Consider the following 27,090-nt stretch of genomic DNA (forward strand, 5'->3'; position numbering starts at 1 on the left):
AGTGTACCAGACCCTTTCCAGGTTGAGGGTGATTTTACTGATGGATGTTTCCTTCTTTTCTTCACGCAACCCTTTGCATCCTGTCTTGTCCTTCTGTTATTTGCTTCTGCCGCTGTATGAGATGTAGCACTTTTTCTCCTCTTTGAACATGGTCCAGTGACACGGTAACATCACTGCAGAAAGGAGCCAGGCTTATTCTCAGAGAACCTTGTTCACACTTCTCAGCAGAAATAGTGATGGTTGTAACATACGTATTCCCTTCCTCGGATTTGAAGGCACAATCTACAGTGTTTCTTCGCTTCTTTTCTGATCTGGGGCATGAAAAACCAAGATTGAGATTTGAACTATGAGTCTTCTGCATGGCAACATAATGTGTGTCACCGTCAGGCCAATAGGCCAACCCTGAACGGGTGATTTTATTACTGTTGTATCTGTGTTGCATGATAAACACCCGTCATCTTCCTCCTGTCGTCCTGCCTCATATTCACTTTACTCTAAGATTGAAAAGTAAAACAAAACCCATGTTTCCTACCCCCATTAGAAGAAAATTAACATTCTGACAGTTGTGATCGCCTGGAGTACTTTTAGATTATTAGATTTTCTTCCCTTGTGGGTGTGTGTGTGTGTATGCGCTCATGTATAAGATAGGCACGTGTATCTTCTGTATGGACAACAGTGGGGTACCTACAGGAGAGCAAATGTTAATTTCATGCTTTTAGTGAAAACAGTTAAAAACAAAGATCTTTATTGGGTGGACTTATATTTGATGTGAATATTTGATCACTTAAAACTTTTAAAAATTCTAGGTAATTTGCCAAGCTTTTTGACTGCTCACCAATGCCCTCTAAAAATACTAGTTATTCTTCCTGTTTGTGTAATAAGACATTCATATTTGTAGTTGCATTATTAATAGTTATCTCTTAGTCCACTGAATGTTCCCGCGTGCCTCTTTTATGCCAAATTGCTTGTCATATTTTACGTAGGGACCAACTGGTTTGCCCATGGCAAACCAAAATTTATAACCTGCTGATGCCTCAGAAAAGTGAACACACTATGAAGACAGCTCTTCTTGAAAAAAAAAAAAGGAAAAAGTTCTTCCCTAATTGTGTTCCTGTCCAAAATATTATCATATGTAGAGGGAGCTGTATTCCTTTACACAAATTTGATGGCTCCCTCTACTCTTTTTCCTTCTGAAAATATTTATATTTCACTAGTATTGTTTGTTTCTTTAGAAATCAATTTTGATGAAAGGAGGGGAAAAGCAGTTGGACTTGAAAAAGATCCAAATTCCTATTCTCTATTAAGAAAAAGTCAGGTATGAAATCTTTATAGTAAACTTTTTTATGAACCAGAGTTGTACCTTTAATATGTAGTCAGCTCTCATTTATTTGGGGTTCAGTCTTGGGACTTATCCATCCTTTGTGTTCTCTTTAACACTGCCTGTCTTTTGAGGCATTCACTGCCCTAGACAACACACAGAGGTAGCAGGAGAAACGCCAGATGAAGTCAACCCTTGCTGTTCCTCATCAGCTTCTCTGGAAAAGGGACCACAGCAGCAGGAGCCCTCTTACTTGGGCATCATTGGGCCAGTTCATTCTCTTTAAATTGGACTTATAATGGCAGTAAGTTTTCTGTCACACCAAATTAAAGTTGCTAACAATGTTTTGAACATCGTATATCTGTTCCCCCCATAATCTGCTTTTTCACTTAGTGATCCCAATTTTTGCCATCGACTCTTCCATCCAGTTTTATTTACTGTATGTTCTCAGAGTGACACCATTTGTCATTTTGGCAACAAACCTTTCCAACCTTTTTGGCCAAATCAAATTTCTTTCTCCTTCAAAACACCCTCCCACCCTTCCTCCCTGACTGGCTCTCCTTTGCGATCTGTGCCTATCTGTCCAGCTGCCTCTTTCATCTCTTTCTTACCTTTCCTAGTACTTCACGTGTCTCTGCCTAGCTTTGTTGGGTTTTTGTCTTGCCTCTTGTTCAATTTAAAAATTCCTCCGTACATAGCAAGAGGCTTTTTTTTTTTCCTTCCTTTCTCTTCCTGCAGCGTTTTACATACATTAGACGCTCATTCCGTAAGTTTGATGACTGAGAGCAGGCTGTATTTAGACTTCCCCGTGTTTGTAAGAGGGTGAGCTAGAGAGTTTTCTTTTTAGACAAATTTCACATGCTCTGAAAACCTTAAAAGGTGATGATTTTTTTCACCTGGAAACCCCAGGTCCAATCTGTTAAAATTTCTGAGAATGTCAGAATGAAAATAATGGGGCTATCCCATAGTTGGGAGTATTGCTCTTTTCAGGATGCTGTACTCAGTTTAGTAAGTGACCAACCAAATTGTGGTTTGAGTTATAATAAAGCTTAAAAAGTGGTGAGTTTGTTCCTCCTTCTCATTAATACGAATTAAGCTCTATATCACCTAGATTTCTCTTGTCCTAACATGGGTATTCAAAAACAGACATCTGTGGTGTATGCATGGAATGGCATACCCCTTTATTTACCCGTTGGTGGAAACTAGAGAAATGATTGTTGGGCAACCCTTTATCTTTTTATTGTGTGTCATTTGATGGAGAGTTTGTTTAAAAACATTAGTTTTACATGTGTCATATTTTCAAAATCACTAACTGCCATCACCCACTGGGGTCCTTTGTTAAGTCATTTTCTGTGGCTAATAAGGATAATCCAGGTAACTTTTAAGAGATGAGCAGTGAACAGGAAGTTTTCCTGCCTTTGGCTTTTGACAGCTCTTACTTAACATTTAAGACCAGCTTTCCCATAAATTTAGCCTTTTGAAAAAAGAGCATTTGTAATAAACTTCTCTGTAGGGCAACATCAGTGGAATGTTAAAAGTGTTGTTGTCAGGGTTGGTGAGAGAGGGAAGCATTTTTGTTTTTTATTAAACGGAGCATTACTTACAAAAAGCCATTGCTGAGAATTAGATCCCACACCGTATAAATATCCATTAACCATTCTAAAGAAAACTCCAGTGTTGCTATGTGCAAGATCCTCTCTTGGGGGCTTTCTTCCATAGCAATTAAAGGTGTGCTATTTGTCAGCCATTTTTTGCAGTGATTTAAAGACCAAAGTTGTTTTACAGCTGTGTTACCGTTAAAGGTTTTTTTTATATGTATTAAATCAATTTATCACTGTTTGAAGCTTTGAATATCTGCAATCTTTGCCAAGATACTTTTTTATTTAAAAAACATAACTTTGTAAATATTACCCTGTAATATTATATATACTTAATAAAACATTTTAAGCTATTTTCGTTGGGCTTATTTCTCTTGCTGCTTCAGCAGACCACAGGCGCATTGCTGAGAAATTTAGTTTATCAATGTATTTTCGAGTCCCTATCCTAGGTAACAATGCAAAGGATGACTTAAAATATTAATTTATAAATTCTTTTTTAAAGTATAACAATATCCAATAAGTAAACTTTTGATCAGAGCAAAGTTTTAATTAAAAGTTCTAAGCAAGTCCAATGCATTAACTTTCCCCCTGGTAGAGTGAAAACATCACTTTTCTAATCCTGGCTGTACTGCTGACTAGCAGAAGACCTCAGCAAGGCACTTACCTGCCTCTCAGCGTGCCTCCTTACCTGTAGAATGAGATAAGCCTCTTCAAGACTGAAATGTAAATTGAAATGGTTCTCCACTTTAATTGGTTACCAGTTAGGACTATTTTGATTGCAAATGAAAGTAAACCTAAATCGAAGAAAAGTGAGATTTATTGGCTAATACAACTGAAAATTTAGACGTACAGCCGGCTAGTGGGTCTCCAAGCAGTGTCCTCAGGATCAGCGTCTCTCCAGCTTTCAGCTTTAGACTCTCTCCTTCCTGTTGCCTTCCTTCAGAGATTGCGTGTGATGGCAGAACGACTGACCGCAATCCCAGACCCACCTTCTCCTGAGTTCAGGGAGGGGAGAGGGGAGAAAAAAAGAGTGCCTCCCCCTTTCTGAATAGTCCCATCCACCCCAGATTGCAGCTCGGTTCTCTGCCTGGGCCACGGGCCTCTCGCTCAGCCACTGAGGCTAAGCATCTCTGACGCCCCTACTGGGCCAGCCTGAGCCGCATGTCTGTCTGGCCTGGAATGGAGTTGTGGGCTCCATCTGGGGCGGGGTTGGGGGGACAGAGTGGGAGTTAACTGAAGCAAAATCGGGGGATTGTAACCAGATCGAGATGGCATTAGATTTTAGGCACCTTCCTTGCAGGTATGTACTCGGATTCTGCATTGTATGTGTGATTGTAAACCATTTGAACGGAAAATAATATTTGGCAGCAAAGTACCGCCTCATTCCTTACCTCATAGGCAATTCAATTTTTATGCATTTATGCGGACTTTTTTTCACTCTCAGCAGGAGTAACTAATGGAGTTCAGAAAGCATTTAATATCCTACCTCCTGCACGGAAAGCTGTTCTGTGTAGCACAGAACTGCACTCAACCTGATTCGAACTCCCACGGAGGTGTAGGCTTCCAGATGCAGCTGGATTTCATTTTTGTGCAGCAACCTTTCCCGCTCAAGGGCTCAAGTTTGACAGCTTTAGAAAATAATGGATTATGGTAACACCATCCACGCAGGACATGATTTCACCAGTAGCTCAGAGATTTCAGCACAATTTATAGTGTTTGGTGTTAGAAGCGAGACTGTGCCGGAACTCGACCCCCAGTGTTTAGTTTGAGGATTTAAGCTTCATGCTCAAGTACCCATCCATCAGATCAGAGGGAAATGAAGAGTATTTAACCCTAAGTTATGGATAATTGGATTGATTATTTAATGCTGAAGACAGCACTGCAGACTGCATAGAAGTGATCATGGATTTAATCACTAGAACTCCACTTATTCAGCAGTCATTTATTGATTTTAGTCATTTGGCCGTAAGACAGCAGCTTTTCAGCTCTTTTAATAGTCACTTGTGGAAGACCAGGTATCTTTTCCCAATTTGGATGATGAGGAATGCTTGGTAAAGAGTCCCATTTGGGGCCTCCCTTGTGGCGCAGTGGTTGAGAATCTGCCTGCCAATGCAGGGACACGGGTTTGAGCCCTGGTCTGGGAAGATCCCACATGCCGCGGAGCAACTGGGCCCCTGAGCCACAATTACTGAGCCTGCGCATCTGGAGCCTGTGCTCCGCAACAAGAGAGGCCGCGATAGTGAGAGGCCCGCGCACCGCGATGAAGAGTGGCCCCCGCTTGCCGCAATTAGAGAAAGCCCTCGCACAGAAACGAAGACCCAACACAGCCAAAAATATAAATAAATTTTAAAAAATTAAAATTAAAAAAAAAAAGTCCAATTTGGAGAGAAAATGATTTATAGTTCTGAAAACTGCCATCTGATGTCAATCTGGAGGTCAGATAGCAGGTGAGCTTGGCAGATTTACAAACCTGCAGCTGCTGTTCTCTTACAGATGTTGCAACACCCTGGCATGGTACCAGGTGCTGGGATCCTCCTCTTAAAATATCTTATTGGGGCTTCCCTGGTGGTGCAGTGGTTAAGAATCTGCCTGCCAGGGCAGGGGACAAGGGTTCGAGCCCTGGTCTGGGAAGAGCCCACATGCCGCGGAGCAACTAGGCCCGTGAACCACAACTCCTGAGCCTGCACTCTAGATCCCGCGAGCCACAACTACTGAGCCCGTGCGCCACCACTACTGAAGCCCACACCCCCCAGAGCCTGTGCTCCGCAACAAAAGATGCCACCGGAATGAGAAGCCCACGCACTGCAACAAAGCGTAGCTCCCCTCACCACAACTAGAGAAAGCCTGCGTGCAGCAACAAAGACCCAACACAGCCAAAAATAAATAAATTTATTTAAAAGAAATGCTCTTATTTAATCATAGACCTGCCTTCCAAAAAAGACAACTATCGTATGCTTCCTGATTTTCTTTGCATTGCCTGCAAAATTCTTCAAGGTTAAACTGACAACATAAAATCTGGTGGACTTCCATTCTAAACAAACGGATTGTTTGCAAAGTTTAAGCATATTTGTTTAAAACATGGATTATATCTTCCAAGGAAGCGCTCTACGTATTAATTTTTAAAATAAATGGTAATTAACTCTTCAGGTCAGTCCATAAAGACTTTCTGAGTCTTTTTTATTAAAAGCGTTGTTTGTTTGGGGGGTACTGTGGTTAGGCTGCATTATGGGTAAAGTGAACTTTTGTGTACATACCAATCATTGTGTAAATTCTGTGGGGAAATTTTTCTCTCATGCTCTCATGTTGAGGGCAGGTGGAAAGTATTGGAACCTTTGCTTTCCCCACTGCTACGCCTCTTTCCCAGCAGTTGTAAGAATAGCTGCCGCACCGCCTCAGGCGTGAGCCCTGGGCTGGAACACCTCCAACTCCACCTCCCAGGTAGCTTATTCTAGGAATGCTGCTCGCCTTCGGGGAGTTCCCACCCCCAGCTCAACCAGACATTTTTTTAATGTAATGTTTATAAGTCTCCTTGTAAGTCAGAGGATGCATATATTTGGTTAGCTCAAGAAACCTTTCTTTATTGCAATGTTACCAGTCGTTCATTTCTCAGAGTTGAATTGGTAGGCATATATGTTGGATTTTTAAAACTTTTTAGCCTGAATTCAATAGAACCCATGTCTTTAGCTATATGCCTAGCTATAAACAGGGAGTGATTCTGGTAACAACTATTACTAAGTGGAACAGAAAATATTTCCCTGGGTCCTATGCAGGAATATATTTGAAAGCATCAACAACTATCAGTTCTCACTCCCATTCAAAGAAAGTTGTTAGAAAATTATAGAATCTTTCTTTATGCTTTAAGCTGATGGACGGATTGTGGGGCATTTAGTAATTGCCTTAAAATAATTGTGCTCGAAATTATACAAAACATTTTTTCAAAAGCTCACGTTTAGTAAAATTAAATGCTCTTTTTTTTCCCACTGTTGAATAGAAATATTTATTTATTTATTTTTAACATCTTTATTGGAGTATAATTGCTTTACAATGGTGTGTTAGTTTCTGCTTTATAATAAAGTGAATCAGTTATACATATACATATGTTCCCATATCTCTTCCCTCTTGCGTCTCCCTCCCTCCCACCCTCCCTATCTGACCCCTCTAGGTGATCACAAAGCACGGAGCTGATCTCCCTGTGCTATGCGGCTGCTTCCCACTAGCTATCTATTTTACGTTTGGTAGTGTATATATGTCCATGCCACTCTCTCACTTTGTCACAGCTTACCCTTCCCCCTCCCCATATCCTCAAGTCCATTCTCTAGTAGGTCTGTGTCTTTATTCCCGTCTTGCCACTAGGTTCTTCAAGACCTTTTTCTTTTTTTTCTTAGATTCCATATATATGTGTTAGCATATGATATTTGTTTTTCTCCTTCTGACTTACTTCACTCTGTATGACAGACTCTAGGTCCATCCACCTCACTACAAATAACTCAATTTTGTTTCTTTTTATGGCTGAGTAATATTCCATTGTATATATGTGCCACATCTTCTTTATCCATTCATCTGTTGATGGACACTTTGGTTGCTTCCATGTCCTGGCTATTGTAAATAGAGCTACAATGAACATTGTGGTACATGACTCTTTTTGAATTATGGTTTTCTCAGGGTACATGCCCAGTAGTGGGATTGCTGGGTCGTATGGTAGTTCTATTTTTAGTTTTTTAAGGAACCTCCATACTGTTTTCCATAGTGGCTGTATCAGTTTACACCAACAGTGTAAGAGTGTTCCCTTTTCTCCACACCCTCTCCAGCATTTATTGTTTCTAGATTTTTTGATGATGGCCATTCTGACCGGTGTGAGATGATGGAACAGGATAGAAAGCCCAGAGATAAACCCACGCACATATGGTCACCTTATCTTTGATAAAGGAGGCAAGAATATACAGTGGAGAAAAGACAGCCTCTTCAATAAGTGGTGCTGGGAAAACTGGACAGCTACATGTAAAAGTATGAAATTAGAACACTCCCTAACACCATACACAAAAATAAACTCAAAATGGATTAAAGACCTAAATGTAAGGCCAGACACTATCAAACTCTTAGAGGAAAACATAGGCAGGACACTCTATGACATAAATCACAGCAAGATCCTTTTTGACCCACCTCCTAGAGAAATGGAAATAAAAACAAAAATAAACAAATGGGACCTAATGAAACTTAAAAGTTTTTGCACAGCAAAGGAAATCATAAACAAGACCAAAAGACAACACTCAGAGTGAGAGAAAATATTTGCAAATGAAGCAACTGACAAAGGATTAACCTCCAAAATTTACAAGCAGCTCATGCAGCTCAATATCAAAAAAACAAAAAACCCAATCTAAAAATGGGCAGAAAATTTAAATAGACATTTCTCCAAAGAAGATATACAGATGGCCAACAAACACATGAAAGAATGCTCAACATCATTAATCATTAGAGAAATGCAAATCAAAACTAAAATTAAATGCTCTTGTATTAATTTTATATCTCTGAAAAAGGATTCGATACAGTCTCCCTGAAAATATTTGGCTAAAATGTTCGGCTGGAATAGTTACCCAATATCATTTTGGGGCCTTCTGGCTAGAATCATTTTCTTTACTGTGTGAATAGACTAGGCTTAGTAGAGATCAGTCAGCTCTTTGCCTCCCTCCTCAAAGGAACTGGGACTCTCCAAAGAGTCATAATATAAAGTGAAAGGAAGGTCTCAGAACAGATTCTTCCTGAGCGACTGGGTCCCCTGAGAGACCACTCAATTTCTTTAACACATGCTAATGAGGCCAGCGATCCCCACCTGAGCCAGTTACTTATTTATGTGACTCCTCTGGCTCCTCAAAGGATTTAAAGTGCCCCATTTGGGTCAGGTATGCTTACACAGAGAAAAGCTGCTTTCCATGATCACAGCCACTTGAGCGCCTGTCACAAATAGGCGTGGGAGTGGAGGAGAGCAGGGCACCGGTGGGTAGACAGCAACACCTTGCCTCTAAACGTCTTGCTCAAAGCGACCTCACGTGGAGGCCAAGAGATGAACTTATTCATATAAAGCCCAGTTTTATATTTTTCCCCTGAGAAGCAAAGCCACCACCATAATTTTCACTGTATGTAGAAAACGAATTTATATTAAAAACAAAAACAAAAATACCCAAGTCAATAACATTCTAAGAGCCTGGATGCTGTCCAAATGAATCTGGCAATGACACAGGTGCTGATGGAAACAACATTTTAGGAGCCTACCTTCTCTGGTCCTCCTGGGGATCTTTAGTCTTCAAATTGGAGATGAGGAGAGAGACAGCAGCATGTATTCTTCAAAAGACTCAAATAGATAATAGATTTTTTTTAAAGCTGTGGCTGAGTGTAACTTATAGTTTCAAAGGGCTTTTTTAAAATGAAATCTTTGCAAGCAATAGTAAAGAAATCTAGAACCCCCTGGGGTGACGGTTAGAGCCCCGTCAGGGATTTCGATCTAATTATTAGCCTGAAAGTAAAGAAGAGAAAGAACCGGCCAAGTGTCAGACTGGAAAATAATAATAGCTGGTGGTGTTCAGCGGCCTAGTCATTAGTGCCCTAAAGGATAGTTCAGCAAATTTATTCTTACCCTGGAAAGAAGGCCACAGAGGTTTCAGTGTTTTCTGACAATAGTTCCTTTTTCTGTGGAGTAGAGATGCTGCCTATGCGTCTAGATTTCATCTCTCCTGAGCTCCTGGTGAAACTTGGAGCCGGTTCCCATTGCAGGAACTTAGAGGAGCGGCAACAGGCACAGAGTCAGAGCGCCCACGCCCTGCGCTTCACCAGCTGTGTGACCCTGTGCAAGTCACCTAACTTCTCTGGGCCTCTGTGTCTTTGTTTTACAAATGAAGATGAAGAAAGATAACGCATGTGAAGTATTTAGCACAGTACCTGGCCCAAGGTAAGCACTCAGGAACTGTCAACTATTTCTCTTTTTCCTCTTCTTATTAAACTTTTGCCCAGAAGGAAAAAACTTAGCATGATTGATAGTCTAGAGATGAGCATAACATATACTGGAATTTGGATTTACCTATGTTGGGTTATTACCAAAGAAGCAAATCAACCATAAACTGAATTGGCATATAAACTGATACGACAACTGCTGCTACACTGCAGACCTGATTCCTCCAAGCACGCTGTTCTGTTAGGACACCCTCTGGTTCCCTCAGTGAAACAAGAGGGCAGGAGGTGACATTAGAGAAAGGCATCGGATGAGTGGATTTGCCCTCTCCTGGAATGGAAGACAGGAGCTTGTCCTCATAGCACGTGGAGGGTCTTTGGAAACCGCTTCTCCTGCCAGCAATACTCAACTCACCCATTTATTCGTTCATGTCAGGGGCTGATGCTCAAGACGCTAAAAATGTGTTAAGAGCAGGGCCTCTAATCACTGTAGATAGAATTTGATGGAGAATGTAGCGCTGCCTTTAGGCTAATAACTAGCAGAGACTAAATCCAAGTACACAGGAGTGAAAGTGGATGTTGAAAATACTGAGTCCTGGTAAATATTCTTTCACCAATGCAAGTATTTCAGTCGGGAGTTTTCATAAGGCTTAGGTTATATGTAATCAGCTCACTCTCTTCTCTAAAATGATTAGAGTCTCTGCTCCACCAGTGCTCCTGGGTGTCTATAGGAAGCAAAACAGGCAGCTGGAGACATGCTGTGAATTGGAAGCGGCTTCTATTTATTCCTTCTCCACCTACTCATATGGCCACGGACGATGCCCAGTTCAAGGGGGAATCAAAAGCCAAGAGGGGCTGCTTGGCTGAAGTCCTTTGAGTGGAGTGCAGAACTTGCTTCAGAGAGTGCTTGATTAAAGGTCCCCGATTCATTTGAAGGATTAGTTTTCTATTAAGCCTTGGATGCTTAGACTAATATATACTTTCCACAGAGAGGGAATCTGAACTATCCTCATATGTCATGTTTCGACTCCTGACTCTTAACTTGGCCAGAGGTGTGGAGTGAATCAATGTGTCACAGTCTGTTAAGGTATTTTGCTGTTTATGTTTGTTGGGGGTTTAGAGATGCAGTAACTATGCAGGAGTCTTTTCTTAGTCTGTCATCTGTCTCTGAGGGAACAAAAAGTAATGCAGAAAGCCAATCACAGAACCATAATTATATCAAAAAGGGGGCACTTGTGTCCTTCATTAGGAACATTTCCATTCCATGCTTCCCAATGAAGAGTCTTTTATAGACACCTCCCTCTCATTTCTGCTTCCAAACCAATTCCTCAATTCCTTCCACCCAAAATAACAGTATACTGTGAGTCATGGCATTATTGATGAGTGTTCAGTAGGAAGGATGTTCTGAGCAGTGAAAAATATAAAAATAATTGGTTCTACACTGGAATTAATGGTGAAACCAGGAAGATAAACACAGAATAATTAACTGCATCCAAGCAAGATTAACAAGAGTATTGTTCTATGGAAAGAAAAAAAAAAAAGTCAACAGCATTAATGAAAATTAAGCAGTATCTTAGTGGAACTAGTAAATAAATAAATATATCTATATGTTTAATTAAAAGCAAGACTCAATTATGTCTCATTTCTTACTGAGCTGCTGAAATCAAGAAAGTCTAATGTTAAATGAGAAAATCAACTCAGGATACCTTTTCATCTGCATTTAATTAAGACTTCTGTGCCTCAGACAAGCTTTTGAGACAGGTAGTAATAAGTGTGTACTTAGGAGTCTCATGTGAACTCCTCTCAGCTTCCAGTTTACAGGTCTCTAGATTTCCAGTTTGGGTACAGAAATCTCCTAAGTATTGTGACTGTAAAGCTACTTCCTCTATAACCTTCGTTTTGTGATTCTGATGAAAAGACACCATATCAGACTAATATAAGCAAAGCTTGTACTATAGCTAAAATTATTGGTATGTTCTTTTTTCTAGTAACAAAAGCAACACAGAAATGGTCAGCAAAATATTTACTTGAGGTTTTGCTTCAATTCAACTCAATTTTCTGGAATGTTCTAGGTATCTCAGTAAGCATTAAAGATCAGATTTGGGAAGGAAGACAGATTTGGGGGGTTGTCCCTATCTGCGTTGTCTAAACACTTCTCCATATTCTTCTAAGTTGTTTTCTCTCCACCTGCTAAGAACCCAAGGTGAATTTGAGTTATTCCTCTTTGCTGAGTTTAGTGACTGTCTGCTCCTAGGTGATGGGGATGGGGTAGGGGCAGAAGGTCCTTTCCCCAGAGGTGCCTGAAGAGGGAGTGCCCTGAAGATTCCAGTGGGGCCAGTCGGCGTAACCAAGTCTGGCCCTTGGGCTGCGTGTGTGACCCTTTCTAAATCATTCCGTGCTTCGTGTCCCCTCACTTGGCAGGAATATTGCCAGGACTGGTGAAAAGGCAAGTGAGATAACTGTCAAATACCTCAAAATCCTTGTAAGAAAGATGCTGTGGTATAAATCAAAGTCATTTCTTATTTCACTATTAATTATGCAAATCTCTTCCTTTTCTTCATCTCACAAAGTCTTTTTTCATCTTTCATGAATGCCATCACTCACTGGCTTCCACCCTGGGAAATAACATTATCGACAACTATTTATCGAGCACTTGTTCCGTGCCAGGCACTGTGCAAAAGCCTAAGAAAGCAGCCGGGATTAGACAGACAGTCCCTCCAAGGTGGAGTATATGTTTAGTAAGTTTCTCACTTTCTCTGACCCTTGATCCCCTCATTTGTAACATAGGAAAAAACTTTTTAAAAATAGATATCACACCTTCCAGAAATATTTTGAGAACTACATGAGATGAGGTATGTAATTGTCTAGTGTCATATAACTAGGAGTTTAATAATGTTACTTCCCCCACCCCCATCATAAGCAGGAAAATTTAAAAATAACTAAATTCACACATTTCCCCATTTCTTAACAATTTTTTAATAGGTTGTTGTTGGAAAGAAAGTTGAAGCTCTTGATTTAAAAGAATGCATCATTTAGGATGAAGTAGCAGATCACAGGTTAGAAATCACAGGACCAGCAATCTTCAAGTCACTCTTTCCCTCCCAGGATACATTCCATCAGGGGAAGCAAATCCTTCGGCCGAGTGAGAAGTGTGTGGATTTGAATCTCAAGCAAGTGGAGCCCTCTGAGCCGGGGGACGGAGCGAGAGGCCTTGGGAGGCAGAGCCCGAGTCTCCACAGAGCCCAAGCTCGCCTCCCTTGTGGGCCTGGGGGAGCAGCTCTGTGAACTAGTGAGACCAGTGGGTGAAACACCTCTGCCAGGGCTGCCTGCGGGTCGAATTTGCCTGGCAAGACCTAACAGGCTCCACGGGCATGGGTGCCCACAGACCCTGGCGACAAAATAAACAAGAATCTATTTTTGGATGGATCTCAGGTGAATTCTGCTCACTTTCAGGAGAGAGTATTCCAAATTTTCCCCCTCCTCAGTTTCCCTCTGGCCTTCCCCACTTTTCCCGGCCTCAGCTCTGAAGTTCACCATTTATGCAGCACCAATGCCCAATAAGCTCCAGAGAAGGTCTGGAGGGGTGAGTGTACCCAGTGCGGGCGGGGGCAGTGCACGACAGTAAACAGTGCTGGGCGGTGAGGCAGGAGGCCTAGGATCTCATCCCTTGGCTGTCATCCATGGGATGTGGGCCCCAGGGAGGTGGCGGGAGATTTCTGCATCTCTGCTTCTTTATGTGTAAAGTGAGGGGTTTGACCTCGATGCCCGAAGGGCTCACCCTAGCGCTACTGGTCTGTCATCTCTCCAAGAAAGTCAGTGAGGACAGCTGGACAGTGTTTCTTCTTTAATATCACCCCAGGAGAGGTCAGGAGGTGGCCCACAGAAGGGGCCAGCACCTCGGGGTGATAGAAAGACCCCAGGAAAGAAATTCTGCTGAGTAAAGGAGATTGCACCTCTGTCCAGCTTGCACCAGCCTCCTGGCATCCCCTAAGGACATAAGGCCCAAGTCAAGGTCAAAGACAGAGTTCCCCTGGTCACTGAGCATTCCAAAGGCTCCCAACGTCCCAGCTTCATGAGGCAGGACACGTGGAATGTTAAATTTGGAATAATTTAGCAAGAACACGTCAAGATTCAAGTACTAGGCAGAAGGTGGGATACAAATGGGCCACAGGCAGGTAGGTTTTATTTGGTGTACACAAAGTTTTAAACAACATTTGCACTAAACAGCAAAAACAGGAGGTTCTACATTTTTTTAAAATGTGGGTTTCCAGCATTTGTTAATAAACACGGTAGAAGATCTGGCCATACTGGTCCCCATGCCCGCCCTGCAGTGAGGGGCCGGTGTTGCACAGTTTCCCGAGTCTCCACAGCTCCTTCCGCAGGTGCCACTTGAGCCTGTAGTTTAGTATTTTGCTTGGAGTTGTGAAATGATTTTTCTGTGATCGTGAATCCACGAAAAATGAGAAAACAAAACACATACCCGGAGGACCACTTGTTTCACCAGCCTGTAGAGAAAGCATCACTGTGGAAGTGAGGGATGTGGTTAATGTTTACTATGCAAACCCCCAGCATGCTCCATCCATTTACGATACCTGCCTGACTCTCAAAGCCATTCGATTTCCTGTCCTCTCCCTGGAAAACTTGGAGGATAGAAATCTGCAGATAGTCTGCAGTCAGTCAAAAAAGAATCCTTTTTTGGATGGATCTCAGGTGAATTCTGCTCACTTTCAGGAGAGAGTATTCCAAATTTTCCCCCTCCTCAGTTTCCCTCTGGCCTTCCCCACTTTTCCCAGCCTCAGCTCTGAAGTTCACCATTTATGCAGCGCCAATGCCCAACTTTGGTCCAGCCCTTCCTCCTCCAGAGGTATGCAAGGTCAAGGTGGGGTGGGCTTGGCACCTAACCTTGGCAGGAGTCCTGTTATCTTTAGCCCTTGCTTCGTCATCTGCAGCAAACAACAGATCTCATCCATCAGGCTTTGGGCAGGTAGGAATTTGGGAAATTAACTTTTATTTCGTTTGCTTGGTATTGGCAACATGGCTTTCTATTACGATTTTCTCTGTCTTTGACCCAGATGAGGAAATTCAGGCTCAGGCAGGTAAGTTACATACCCCAAGGACAGAATCCCAGTGACAGTTGGTCTAGAGAGGGGGTTGGGAAGGGAACCTTTCCTTGCTCTTTCCCTGGGGACAGCGAGGTGTCCTTCCAACACAACCCTTCCTTGTTCTCCCAGCTCAAATTCAACATGGGCGCACACATATTGTAAGGTTGTGAGCCGGCCAGCTCCTCCCGGCCTCTCCTGGTGTCACCCTCGTCTAGCAGATGGGGCGGTGGCAGGAGAGGAGCCAGCTGGTGCCTGCACGCTGTGGACCTGCTGCCCGTGGGATGGTCCCTGCCAGCCAGCGCCGCCTGAGGCTGACAGCGAAGAGCCAGGTGCTGGAACCTTCTGCAGGCATGGACCAGGATGGGCCACGGGCTCTCTCAGTTGCTACATAGGGCTGCTCAGTGCTTCCTGGATCCCAGCCAGGAGAGCACTGGAAAGGGGGTAAACGCTCTTCCCAGCTCTGAGATGGAACTGAGACCAGAAGCAAGATCAGTACCGTCATGACACATGGAGGGTATATAAACATCCTAGCAAAAGAGCAACCCGGCAGCATTGGTGTTGACGGGGCAAAATTACAGCCCCGGCTGTGGATTCCCCGGTGGCCTCACTTCAGTTACAATCACCCACTCAATCCCCGTCTGGTGAGTGCCTACTCCGTGCTAGGTACCCAGACAATAGACAGTTTCCCCAGCAGCCCTGGATAAGGCCACATGAGCCCCAGAGGAGCTTGTTTGCTGACCGTGGATCGGATCTGGAGAAAGTGCTGAAGCGTCTGTGTCTGAAGTTCCGAGTCAGTGTGGAAGCAGCCGATTCACCGCCTCTGGCCTGAACATGTCTCCCCAAAATTTGTATGTTGAAGCCTTGATCCCACTGTAATGGCATTTGGAGGTGGGACCTTTGGGAGGTGACTAGGGTTAGATTAGGTAATGAGGGTGGGGTCCTCATGATGGGATTAATGCCCTCATAAAAAGAGGAAGGTGAGGGCCTCGGCAAACCAGGAAACGGGCTCTGACTAGGCATCAAATCTAGGGAATCTGGCGGTGCCCTGATCTTGGACTTCCCAGGGTATCCAGAACTGTGAGAAATAGATGTTTGTTATTTAAGCCACCCAGTCTGTGGTATTTTGTTATGGCAGCCCGAGCTGACTAAAATATCCCCCAAATTCAATTCTTTGGCAGTGAATCCACCAAATGATCGCTTTGCAGAATGACCAGTTAACTGTGGATACCAGTCAGAAGGTTGGGCTAAAATCTTCCATCCAGAGTATGTAGGAGCCTGTCCTGAGCTCCAGGACAATGGTAAGAACTTGAATTTCTATGTTCTAATACTGCAATAGGTGCTTTTCTGTGTGTTGTTATTCTATGGAAATCTCAGAACACTCAACGTAGTTTCTTCAGACATATTTTGTTCCTGAGGCATGTGAGGCTCAGAGAGGGTAAGAAACACATCCAAGGTCACTCAGTTGGTAACTGATACAGCCAGGATTCAACCCAGTTCCTTCTGGCTCAAAGCCCCGGTTCTGTTCTCTGCAGCTGTGCCCGGGAAGGCGGTGCTGCAGAAACATTTTTGGTCTCAGACTGCTGAATTCACCTTGAATCCTTGGAAGAGTTTTAAACCAGCTGCAAACATACGTTTTTAAAGAGTATACCCATAGTTACTTCTTGTGTCAATATCTTCTTCCAGATGACTGAGACACGTCTGATAAGACCAGATTAATCTATTTCAACTTGCTGGCTGGATTCTGACACACTGGGGAAGAAAAAGTATGTAAAGGACCAAAACCACAGTTGCACCAAACACAATAATATTTTCTCCTAGGAAACCTTCAGGTTGTACAACCAAATATTGACTATAGAACCAAAAGAAAATAAGAATCCCCATCCTTCCTTGATTCTAAGATATGTCATTTGGATAGTCTGAAATCAGGGCATCTCAAAATCAATGTGTAATTTAATGTGGCTGTCATTTCTCCTCCCCCACCCCAAGTAGGTTTTGACCTTAAGTCAGGAGACATCAAAAGGTGCAATGAAAACAACTGTGTGTCTTAAAACCAATGTCATGGGCTTCCCTGGTGGCGCAGTGGTTGAGAATCTGCCTGCCAACGCAGGGGACACGGGTTCGAGCCCTGGTCTGGGAAGATCCCACATGCCGCAGAGCAACTAGGCCCGTGAGCCACAACTACTGAGCCTGTGCGTCTGGAGCCTGTGCTCTGCAACAAGAGAGGCTGCGACAGTGAAAGGCCCGTGCACGGCGATGAAGAGTGGCCCCCGCTTGCCGCAACTGGAGAAAGCCCTCGCACAGAAACGAAGACCCAACACAGACAAAAATAGATAAATAAATAAAAATTTTTAAAAAACCAATGTCATCTTAGAAACAGGAAATGTGAAGTGATGTAAGAAGTCTAGCCCGGAGAACATTAATTTGTTTCTATATCCCCAATACGTAATAAGCAGTATGATTTCAATATGTTTGTTAAAAGGACAAATACCTCAATAAAATAGGCACTGATGTTTTTTTTTTTTTTTAGAAAAAATTTCAGACATATACCAAAGTATAGAGTGCATTGTAGTGAACTCTCATCGCCCAGTATCAGTATTTTCAACTCAGGTCGATCTTGTTTCCTCCTCCACTCCCTCCCGGTCCCAGATCATTTTGAAGCGAATCTCAGATGCCAGGGCATTTCATCAGTAAATGTGTCTGTATATATTTGTAAACGACCAAGACTATCCTTTTAAGAAACAATGATGACAGCATCATCACACTTCCTTAAAATCAGTACTAAAAATTCCTGAGTAACATCTAATATCCATTTAGTGTCTACTTTTCCCTGATTATCCTATAAATAGTGTCTCTCTCCCTTTCTCTTTTGTGGTAGTTTATTTGCCTTAGGATCCAGACAAGGTACATACTTCTTTTTCTGTTGGTTGTGTTGTTGAAGCATCCAGATCTTTTGTCTGGTTGAGTTTCCCTGCGCTTTGGCTCTGTGGATGGCATCCCCATGATGTTTAATATGCTTCCTTTTCTCCACTATTTCCTATAAAGTGGTACTCAGAGTTGGAGGTTTGTGCAGACTTAGTTAGGGGTTTGTGGCACTTCCATCATGAAGTTCACCATGTCTGGGTGTCTCTGTCTTTGGATGCCATGAGCTATATCATGATGATTGCTTAGGCCATAACCAGCACTTTTGAAATGACTGTCCCATTTACTAAAACTATCCCAAAAAATATACATTAAAACATCAAGAATCTGAGACATTGGATAAGCTACTGATCAGTCATGGGTCCTGTTGGTTACTAGGCAGAGAGATTCCGATTCCCTTGGCTTGGCCCAAATAACAGGAGGCTCCAGGACAGCCATCTACAGGGATATGAGAGTTGCACACCAGGGCAACCTCACCTTGACAAAAACAGCATCATACAAACTTGTGTTTTCATTTTAAAAAGAGAGAGGAAATGGGGACTGTAGGAATTGCTGTAAAATAATCATTACTATAGATTTACGTGTACTTCTGGAACACTTAAATGTACACATTAAAATGCAGCATGAGATTCCCTCTAGCTCTTGCTCAAAGATCATGTGTTAGGCCCTCACAGGTGCAGAATTTCTTATGCGTTTCCATTACCTTGAGCAGCACAAATGGTTGTGACCTCAAGCAGCAAGTCTTTCCCTCTGCCCGAGCAAGCTATTTCTATATTGGTCATAAGAGTCCGCATGTGGCCCCTAGTTAATCAATCATATTATGTCCCATTTGCCGTGTGAAAAACTCACTCTGTGTACACACAGAGCAATACGGGAAATGGAGATCTCACAGGCACTCTGGGAAACAGCCTGGTGGACAAGCAGAACTTCTGGAGAACTTGACAGGGTCCAAAGCAGCTGCAGGGACCAGAGTAGCCACTATCAACGTGCCTCTGTGTCATCAGTTCTTTTTGGCTCTGTCCACTTCTCTTCTCCAGTATAGACTAGCTTCATTATGCTTTACCCTGCAGATGTCTGTGAGTAAAACAGACATTCCAATGCCCAACACATCCAGCAAACACTTTCAAACATTTTTGGTCACGGTCTAATAAATTTTCATCATAACCAAGTACACACAAACATGCAGATGGGGAGGTGAATGTATATGCTGTAATATAGATATATAGATACACACACACATAATCATTCAAACTAAACTTTCACCCACTGGCATCCTTACTTTGTGTGATATATTCTGATATTTTCTTTTCTATTCTATTCTTTTATTTTTAAAAATGCTGGTTATAACCCACTAAATTTATTTCAAAACCCGTTGATGGGTCATAACTTTCATCTTAAAAACCATCCCTGGGACTTCCCTGGTGGTGCAGTGGTTAAGAATCCGCCTGCCAATGCAGGGGACACAGGTTCAAGCCCTGGTCCGGGAAGATCCCACATGCCACGGAGCAACTAAGCCCGTGAGCCACAACTACTGAAGCCCACGCACCTAGAGCCTGTGCTCCGCAACAAGAGAAGCCACTGCAATGAGAAGCCCGCACGCCGCAACTAGAGAAGGCCCACGCACAGCAATGAAGACTCAACACAGCCAAAAATAAATAAATAAATAATAAAATTAAAAAAAAAAAAATCCCCTACAGTAAAGGTAGAGATCAAAGACATCAGAGTAAAGTTCTTGGAAGGTGGACAGATTCCAAATGCATGAATTAAGACTCTTCAGAGACAGGAGTATCATCACCCTGTGAATTAGCTCCGAAATTGGAGCCTGTTTATATTTTCACATAATAGGACATTACGAGTTCCACCTTAGGTGACCAGACAGCCCTTTGGCTGTAATTTGTGATCAGGTTAATCTGGGGAGTAAATCTGTCAGGAAGAGCAAAGTCCAGCAGCCCTGAGAGCCGCCTGGAAGCCCTGCGTCTCTAATTGTTGCTGTGATGGATTTGCACTTCCAAACAGTAGTCATCCATCACATGAACCCACCTCTATTCTTCTAGCTCAACAGGGCTCACTGTGCCCTCTGAAGCCAAAAAGGGAGAAAATATTCCCTCCAATCTTTCTGCATGATGAATTCTTCCACCTCTACATAAAGCCCTGCGTACAGGCCTTGTCTTTTTGGCTTTTTGAATGTCCCAGCTATGACAAAAGAACTGGAGTGAAGAACAGGAATGCTGTTGCTGCAGCCAACACGTATTGCCTTACATTTTTCCTCTTTCCTTGTAAGAGCTCCCAGTGCTAAGGGGGAAAAAAGGATAAGAGGAAAGGAAAACCCACAAGTATCAATAAATTTACCCTTGAGATTAAGTCACTTTCTCAGTTAGTGTTTTCACAACATAAATGTTTTATGCATTTCTGCTTAGATTTTAAGATATTTGGGCAGAAATCAAATTTCCCTCCAGATTTTATTCAGCACCACCTCCTGACACACAAACGTGAGCGCACACACGCACACACACGCGTGTGGAAAGTGATTTCTATGTCAGCGTTCATTTCCCATTTACCAGGAGCATGGAGCTGTTTTTTCAGAATATGATCAACTTAGAGGTGTTGGTGTATGAGTTTAATAATATTTTTGGTAACTGAAAGGAGGAAATAACCCATGAGTCATGAAAAACCAGAAAAGATTACTCTGAGGTTTGTTTATCTTGAACTAAATTTGCAGGGAAATAAAATCACTCTGGCAGCTAAAACTGCACACTCACATTCTTTGGTATGAACTAATTATACTTAACTGCTCTGTAATGTCCTGATTAATTATTTCCTGTTCCAGCCTGTTGACTGTGCATTTTTGATACGAAACTAGCATCATGATGAGAATCTTGGACCTATTTCTCATCTTGCTTGGGGCTCCCGTAGAGCTGATCTAAACAACTAGCTTCAGAGGAAGGTGTCATCTTCATCAGCGCCCTAGGAGGGCTGTGTCACAGCACAGACAGTGATAGTGCAACTGTATTTTGGGCCCAGGGCATGGAATCAACACTTATGCGTGGGCAGCAAAGAGCTGGAGCTTTGAACGCAGCACTATTTTTGAGAAGCGTAACCCTTGCCCTGCACCGGCACTGGGTGACTTGTCTCCCACCAGCAGGCTCTCCGGAGTGATGGGGCTCTAGACAGGAGGGCGGATGTGATCAGGAAGGTCCTGGAGAAGCTGGGTGTTTCAGTTTCTTATCGGGGCTATGACAAATTGCTACAAACCTAGTGGTGTAATAGCACACAGACTTATTATCGAAGAGTTCTATATTTCAGAAATCCTAAAATCAAGATGTCAGCAGGGCTGTGTTTCTTCTACATGCTCTAGGGCGCAAGCCGTTGCCTGGCCTTCTCCGGCTTCTAGAGGCTGCCACATGCCTTGGCTTGTGTCTACTTCATCCCTTCTAAGCCAACAGAGTAGCATCTTCCAATCTCTCTCTTTCTCTGACCTCTTGCTTCTGTCATTGCAGCTCTTTCTCTCACTTTCCTACTTCCCTGTTTTTCTTGTAAGAACCCTTGTGACTATATTGGGTTCAGATGATCCACAACAATCTCCCCGTCTCAAGATTCTTAACCATGTCAGTCCCTTGGTATATACTCACAGGTTCCAGAGATTAGGATGTGGGCATCTGTGGGGGGGCCATTATTCTGCCTTTCACATGAAGGATCCAGACTGAGAAAAAGCCAGTGTAGGCCAGGCCCAGGCTGCCCCAGTGGCAGGGCAGTGTTTAGCTAGGCCTGCACCAGGCACCAGGGAGAGGGTAGAGCAGAAGTCAGGAGGTGTGAGTTCTAATCTTGGCTTAAATTATCTCCCAAGGCCAATCTTGCTTTTTACCTGGTTAAAGGTTGATTTGATTCAGCTTGCCTTAAAACCGTTCATGTAGCTATGACTACAAGGACCCAAGGTACCAAATTAGCTTGTACACATGGAATAAGAACAGCAGAAAAGTGACACTGAGGACATGAACGCTGCACGTGTTCCTGGAGTGAATGACTAACATCAACAGCACGGTTGATTGTATAAAGGGCTGCAGTAAGCAGGTTAATCCCAAGCTACAGTTAGCATTCACACATTTAAAGGAAGACTGAGACTCGGGAAGGTTAACAAGCTTTGGAGCAGAGAGGCGCAAAGAGGTCAGGGTGGACCAAGCACTCACCTCTTCTCTTTCCCCTGACAAACCCACTGAGCCTGTCCCCGACAAGAGATGGACACATCAGATACAGAGCCCAAGGTCCTGAAGTCCTCAGGTCATGTACCTAACTGCTCTTTCCTCTGATTCCAGGCTTGCCAAGAAACCCTGGGGTAATCGGGCTTCCCAGGGGGCCTCCACGCAGGGAGAGGATGAACTGTCAATCTCGACAGATTCACTCTGCTTCTCATAGCAAATGAACACACCGGCGTGCGGGCTTGCGTATATTAATGCCTTGGGAATTTAGTTAGCGTGAGTCAGCACCTCAAAGCTGTCAATCTCTGGTCTGCGTGACAGATGTATACTCTAATTTCTCATGAAAATTAGCAAACAGCTCTGCTGGTTTATATTTATTAATGCCTCATGAGTTTCTTTAGGATGAGTCAGTATCTAAACGCTGACCAGATCAGGGGTCCCTCCCCGCCCCCTGCTCCACCTCCCCGACCATATGCCCTGACCCTCACTCTGGGCCACGTCCTTGCGCATCTCCATGCACACGGAGCACACCGTGCAAGGTGCCCTTGGAGCTGGGCAACCCTGCAGCGCTGCCCTGAGTCGCTCCCCAGCGTCCTTCAGGGCATCACTTAAATGCTGCTTCTTCTAAAGCCTTCTGGAACCCCTCAGGGTTCTTCAGGCCTCCCTGTTCTATGTTCTAAGAATCCTGCACTTTCCTTTCTTGCACTCTTCACCCTTGTTCGGCATCTTTCCCACCACGAAGGGAACCAGGGGTGTTTTACTCACTCTTAGACGCCCAGTGCCTAGCACAGGCCCTGGCACAAAGTAGGTACTCAATAAATATTTATTTATTTATGTATTTATTTATTTATTTATTATTTATTTATTGGCTGTGTTGGGTCTTCGTTTCTGTGCGAGGGCTTTCTCCAGTTGCGGCAAGCGGGGGCCACTCTTCATCGCGGTGTGCGGGCCCCTCACTCTCGCGGCCTCTCCTGTTGTGGAGCACAAGCTCCAGACAAGCAGGCCCAGTAGTTGTGGCTCATAGGCCTAGTTGCTCCGCGGCATGTGGGATCTTCCCAGACCAGGGCTCGAACCCGTGTCCCCTGCATTGGCAGGCAGATTCTCAACCACTGCGCCACGAGGGAAGCCCCCTCAATAAATATTTATTGAAAAATAAATAAATAGATGATGTCCTGATGACCCCTTATGCCTCTTTTTGAACCACTAGAGAGTGGAAAATGGGTGCTAACACACCAAAAGTTTCAAGAGAAGATATTATAAATTAAGGGGAAGGTCACATTCAAGATAAGGCAGAGAATGCCTTTGTCGAGCTAACAGGAGGCTGTCTTCCCAGGAGCAACGGAGAGACAGCCCATTAGGACGGAATGTGACAGGACAATGCTGCCGCAGTGACAGGGCAGCAATGAGGCGTCTCTAACAAACAGCTAGACGTTTCTATTTGAATGTCCTGACATTACCACAGCTCAACGGGTCCCAGAGCAAGCTCGCAGTCTTTTTAATCTCAACAACTTCCAAGTATTCTTATTTCTGGGTGTTCCCCAGAATCTTAACTTTGGAGTTAAGATTTCTCTCTCTTTAAAGTTCACACCAATTGATAAAGCAACAACTTACATGGGTTTCTCATAATACTGCTGCCTGAATTCCAAGTCCCATCGTGTCCCCCACCTGGGCAACTGCAAAAGCATCTTGAGCTGCCTTCCAGTTTCTGGTCTTTCACCTTTTCATACCCATACTGCGTCTCAAACACTTTTCTTCAAAACAAATGCCACTTTTTTTTTTGGACGCGCCAACACGGCACACGGGATCCTAGTTCCCCGACCAGGGATCGAACCTGTGACCCCTGCAGTGGAAGCTCGGAGTCTTAACCACTGGACCGCCAGGGAAGTCTCAATACCACTTTTATAATCTCAACTCTTCCCTTTTCTGAAACTCCTCCAGAGGCTTTATGACTCCACACTGTCAGCGGACAGGTCTTGGAGGCCTCACACCTCTGCCCTGTTTTATCCACCCTTATCTCCTGCTGCTTCATGCCTGATCCGTGACCCTCTTCATGATTCCCAAGCCATTTCTCCTCCTCCTACAGAACAGGCAAATCCTACCCCTCTCCCTCTACATGCCCAGGGCCCTCCTGCCTCCTGTTCAGGCTGGACTGTCTCCCCTTCTCTTTCTCCCGTTTGACCCTGTCTATCCTTCACAGCCCAGCTTAAGTCCCAAGGCTTTCATAAAAAAATCCCTTAATTATTTCACCCCACGTAAGGAGACTCACCGAAGCAGACCGAGTGTTGAAAGGACTTGGACTTCAGAGTGCAGCCCCACTTTGCAGCTCAGGAAATTGAGGCGGACAGAGCCTGACCCGGCTCCCTCTCTGAAGCCATCACTTTTCCTTACAGTTCACCATGGCGCTTAGTCATCGGCCCGCCTGTGTTCTCACTGCTTCCCGTCTTCCTGACCAGGCAGGCTGGCTCCAGGAGGACAAGGGAAGCTATTAGGCTTCTTCTGTCGCAGCCTCAGCATCTCACTCCCTGACGGGTTTAAACGGTTCTCAATAAATACTCGTGTTGACAGAAACCCAGGGAAAGTGGGTCATGGGGGGTATAAGGAAATGAAAGGACAGGGGAAAGAACTTCGCTGTGGGTATTTTCCAATCGTTGCCATGTGACAAGGTGGCCTAACTCCAGCAAGCCATCCTAACTTTCATCTGTCAGGTAGCCTGGCCTAACATGGCTCTCCTACAAGCTGACCCTCCAGCCCCTGGAGGAGCTGACGGCTGGGGGCTGTTTGCTGAGCGCACCCCTCACAGCTGGACAGCACAATGGGCTGAATAATGTCCCCGCAAAGAAAGGACGTCCACCTCCTAAACCCAGGGCTATGACCTTTTTCGGAAGAAAGGGCCTTTGCAGATGTAATTACGTTGAAGATCATGATATGAAATCATTCTAGATTATGCAGGTAGGCCCTAAATCCAATGACAAGTGTCCACATAAGGCACAGAAGAGCAGATAAGCCAGAGATGAGAAGGCCATGTGAAGACAGAAGCACAGATTTATGAGTTTTGCAGACAAAAGCCTGGAGCCACCAGCAGCTGGAAGAGGCATGGATGGATTCCCCCTAGAGCCTTCAGAGGGAGAACCTTGATTTCGGACTTCTGGCCTGCAGAACTGTGAGAGAGTACATTTCTATTGTATTAAGCCAACCAGTTCCTGGGAATTTGTTTCAGCAGCCTTAGGACGCTAACACAGACAGCAAGTTCTTCCTTGAAGAAGGACCTGGGAAGCACATCTGTCTCTTCCGCACTGTCTACAGAAACGTTTGTGGAACAGTCAAGCATTAACAGGTCCGGGTAACTTGATAGGATGGATGTTGGGAGAGTATTCCCGGGGTGCAGGGTGCACCCAGAGGAGAAGCTCTTGTACAGTTGGTGCTGGAATGGGGGTGGAGGCAAGAGGCAAACAGAAACAAGGTAAAGGAAGGTATTCAAGGAAGCCTTCTGGACGGAGGAGACCCTGAAGTGAGCCTTGAAGAATGAGAAGTTAGCCAAGTGAGGAGTCGGAAGAGCTGTCACGCAGGTGGCAGAGCACAGCAGTCACTGGTAACAGAGAACCACGTGTGCAGTAAGGAGGCCGGAAGTCTAGGTAGGGGTCAGGTCTCCGAGGGCTTTGCAGACCATAGTAAGAAGTATGGACTTTTCTCTTAGAGGTGATTGGCAGCTGGGACTGCACCAGTGCATGTCTGAGAATGTGTGTGTACATTTCTTGGTTGTCACTGTAGGGGAGGAAAACTCTTCCTTTCTAGGTTCTCTGGCTGGCCTGATAATTAAATTGATGTAAGACAGATTAACAGGAGGAAAAACAAATTTAATTGCATGTGTATGTACAGGAGCTCATAAAAATATGAGACTCAACGAAGTGACCAAAGCAGGCAGCTTTTATATCTTTTAGATAAAGAAACAATAAATTTGTGAAGAATTGATCAGACAAAGGGGTTTGGGTTTGGGGTAGTTAATTAGTAAAGAATTAACAAGTTTTGTTTATATAGCCGTCTCTGCCCTATATTTCCTATCTCTGGTGATAAAGATGACTTTCTTCCTCCTGGTCCAGGAAGAGTACCTTTCACATGGAAGATTTATTTCCTGCTTTCAGGCGGACAAAAGAGGGTCAGAGTGTCTCTCCTACACTGGCTGTTTCCTAAGTAAATTTAATTCAGTTAATCAATACTCCAAAATGGCATATTTTGTGGTGGTGTATTCTGCTCCCCCTGAAATGGAGCAGGACCCTGTGGGGCCCTCCCGGGTACAGATCCTCTCTGTGTCCCCCATCTCTTGGTTGTAAGAAATAGGCTTCATTCAGCCTCCTTGACCTTCCCTGAGCTCCAAAGGGCAGATGCAAACAGTTGCTTATCAGAGAAGGGAGAGAATGTAGACACTAAGGAGGAACAGTCAAGAAACAATAGTGCAGCTCTGGGATAGGGTCCTGGTTCCTCCTCAAGGAATATATGTAAAACAGAATATCTTTGAGTTCTTCTGAAGGAACTAAGACCTCCCCACCCAGATGGAGGATGGTAACTCCAGGCTGGGCACAAGATTCCTGGAACACCACCCTGTTACCTCACCACCAACCAATCAGAAGGAAGTCTGCCCACAGTGGAAGATAATGAAGACTCTGACCACTTCCCCAAATGATCCTCCCTTTAAAAACTCGTGGACGAGCAGAATCTTCAGAGTTGCTTTCTGGACGCAGGTCCGCAACGCAGGTTGCTGGCCTTCTGAATAAAGCACCTTTCCATTCCTACCAGCACTTGTCTCTCAAGTACTGGTTTTCAAGACTCAAGCAGCTGAACCTGAGTTCGGTAATACTCCTCATCACAACGAGATTTTCTACTAGCATTTAGTAGCCTGCATACAGGGATGCTTAATGTCTTGCAGTGTGAATGGATAGTCCAGCACAATGAAGACCTTCTTGCCCCTCCCAAACTTGCAAAAGAGCCCCACCATCTTGAGAAAAACTGCTGGTGATAGTAGGATA

General features: G+C 44.0%; 1 long non-coding RNA gene across 1 annotated transcript; it reads right to left on the reverse strand.

Moving 5' to 3' along the window:
- Window positions 1-605: 605 nt before the first annotated feature.
- Window positions 606-17,246, reverse strand: LOC309660182. Its single transcript, XR_014263243.1, has 2 exons — window positions 15,697-17,246; window positions 606-14,377 (listed from the first exon to the last, which is right to left on the reverse strand). It is a non-coding gene; the product is annotated as an uncharacterized lncRNA (long non-coding RNA).
- Between the last annotated feature and the right edge of the window lie 9,844 nt (window positions 17,247-27,090).

The sequence above is a fragment of the Balaenoptera physalus genome (genome assembly GCF_965194825.1).
Source record: "Balaenoptera physalus genome assembly, chromosome: 4".
In the NCBI taxonomy this organism is placed as follows: domain Eukaryota; kingdom Metazoa; phylum Chordata; class Mammalia; order Artiodactyla; family Balaenopteridae; genus Balaenoptera; species Balaenoptera physalus.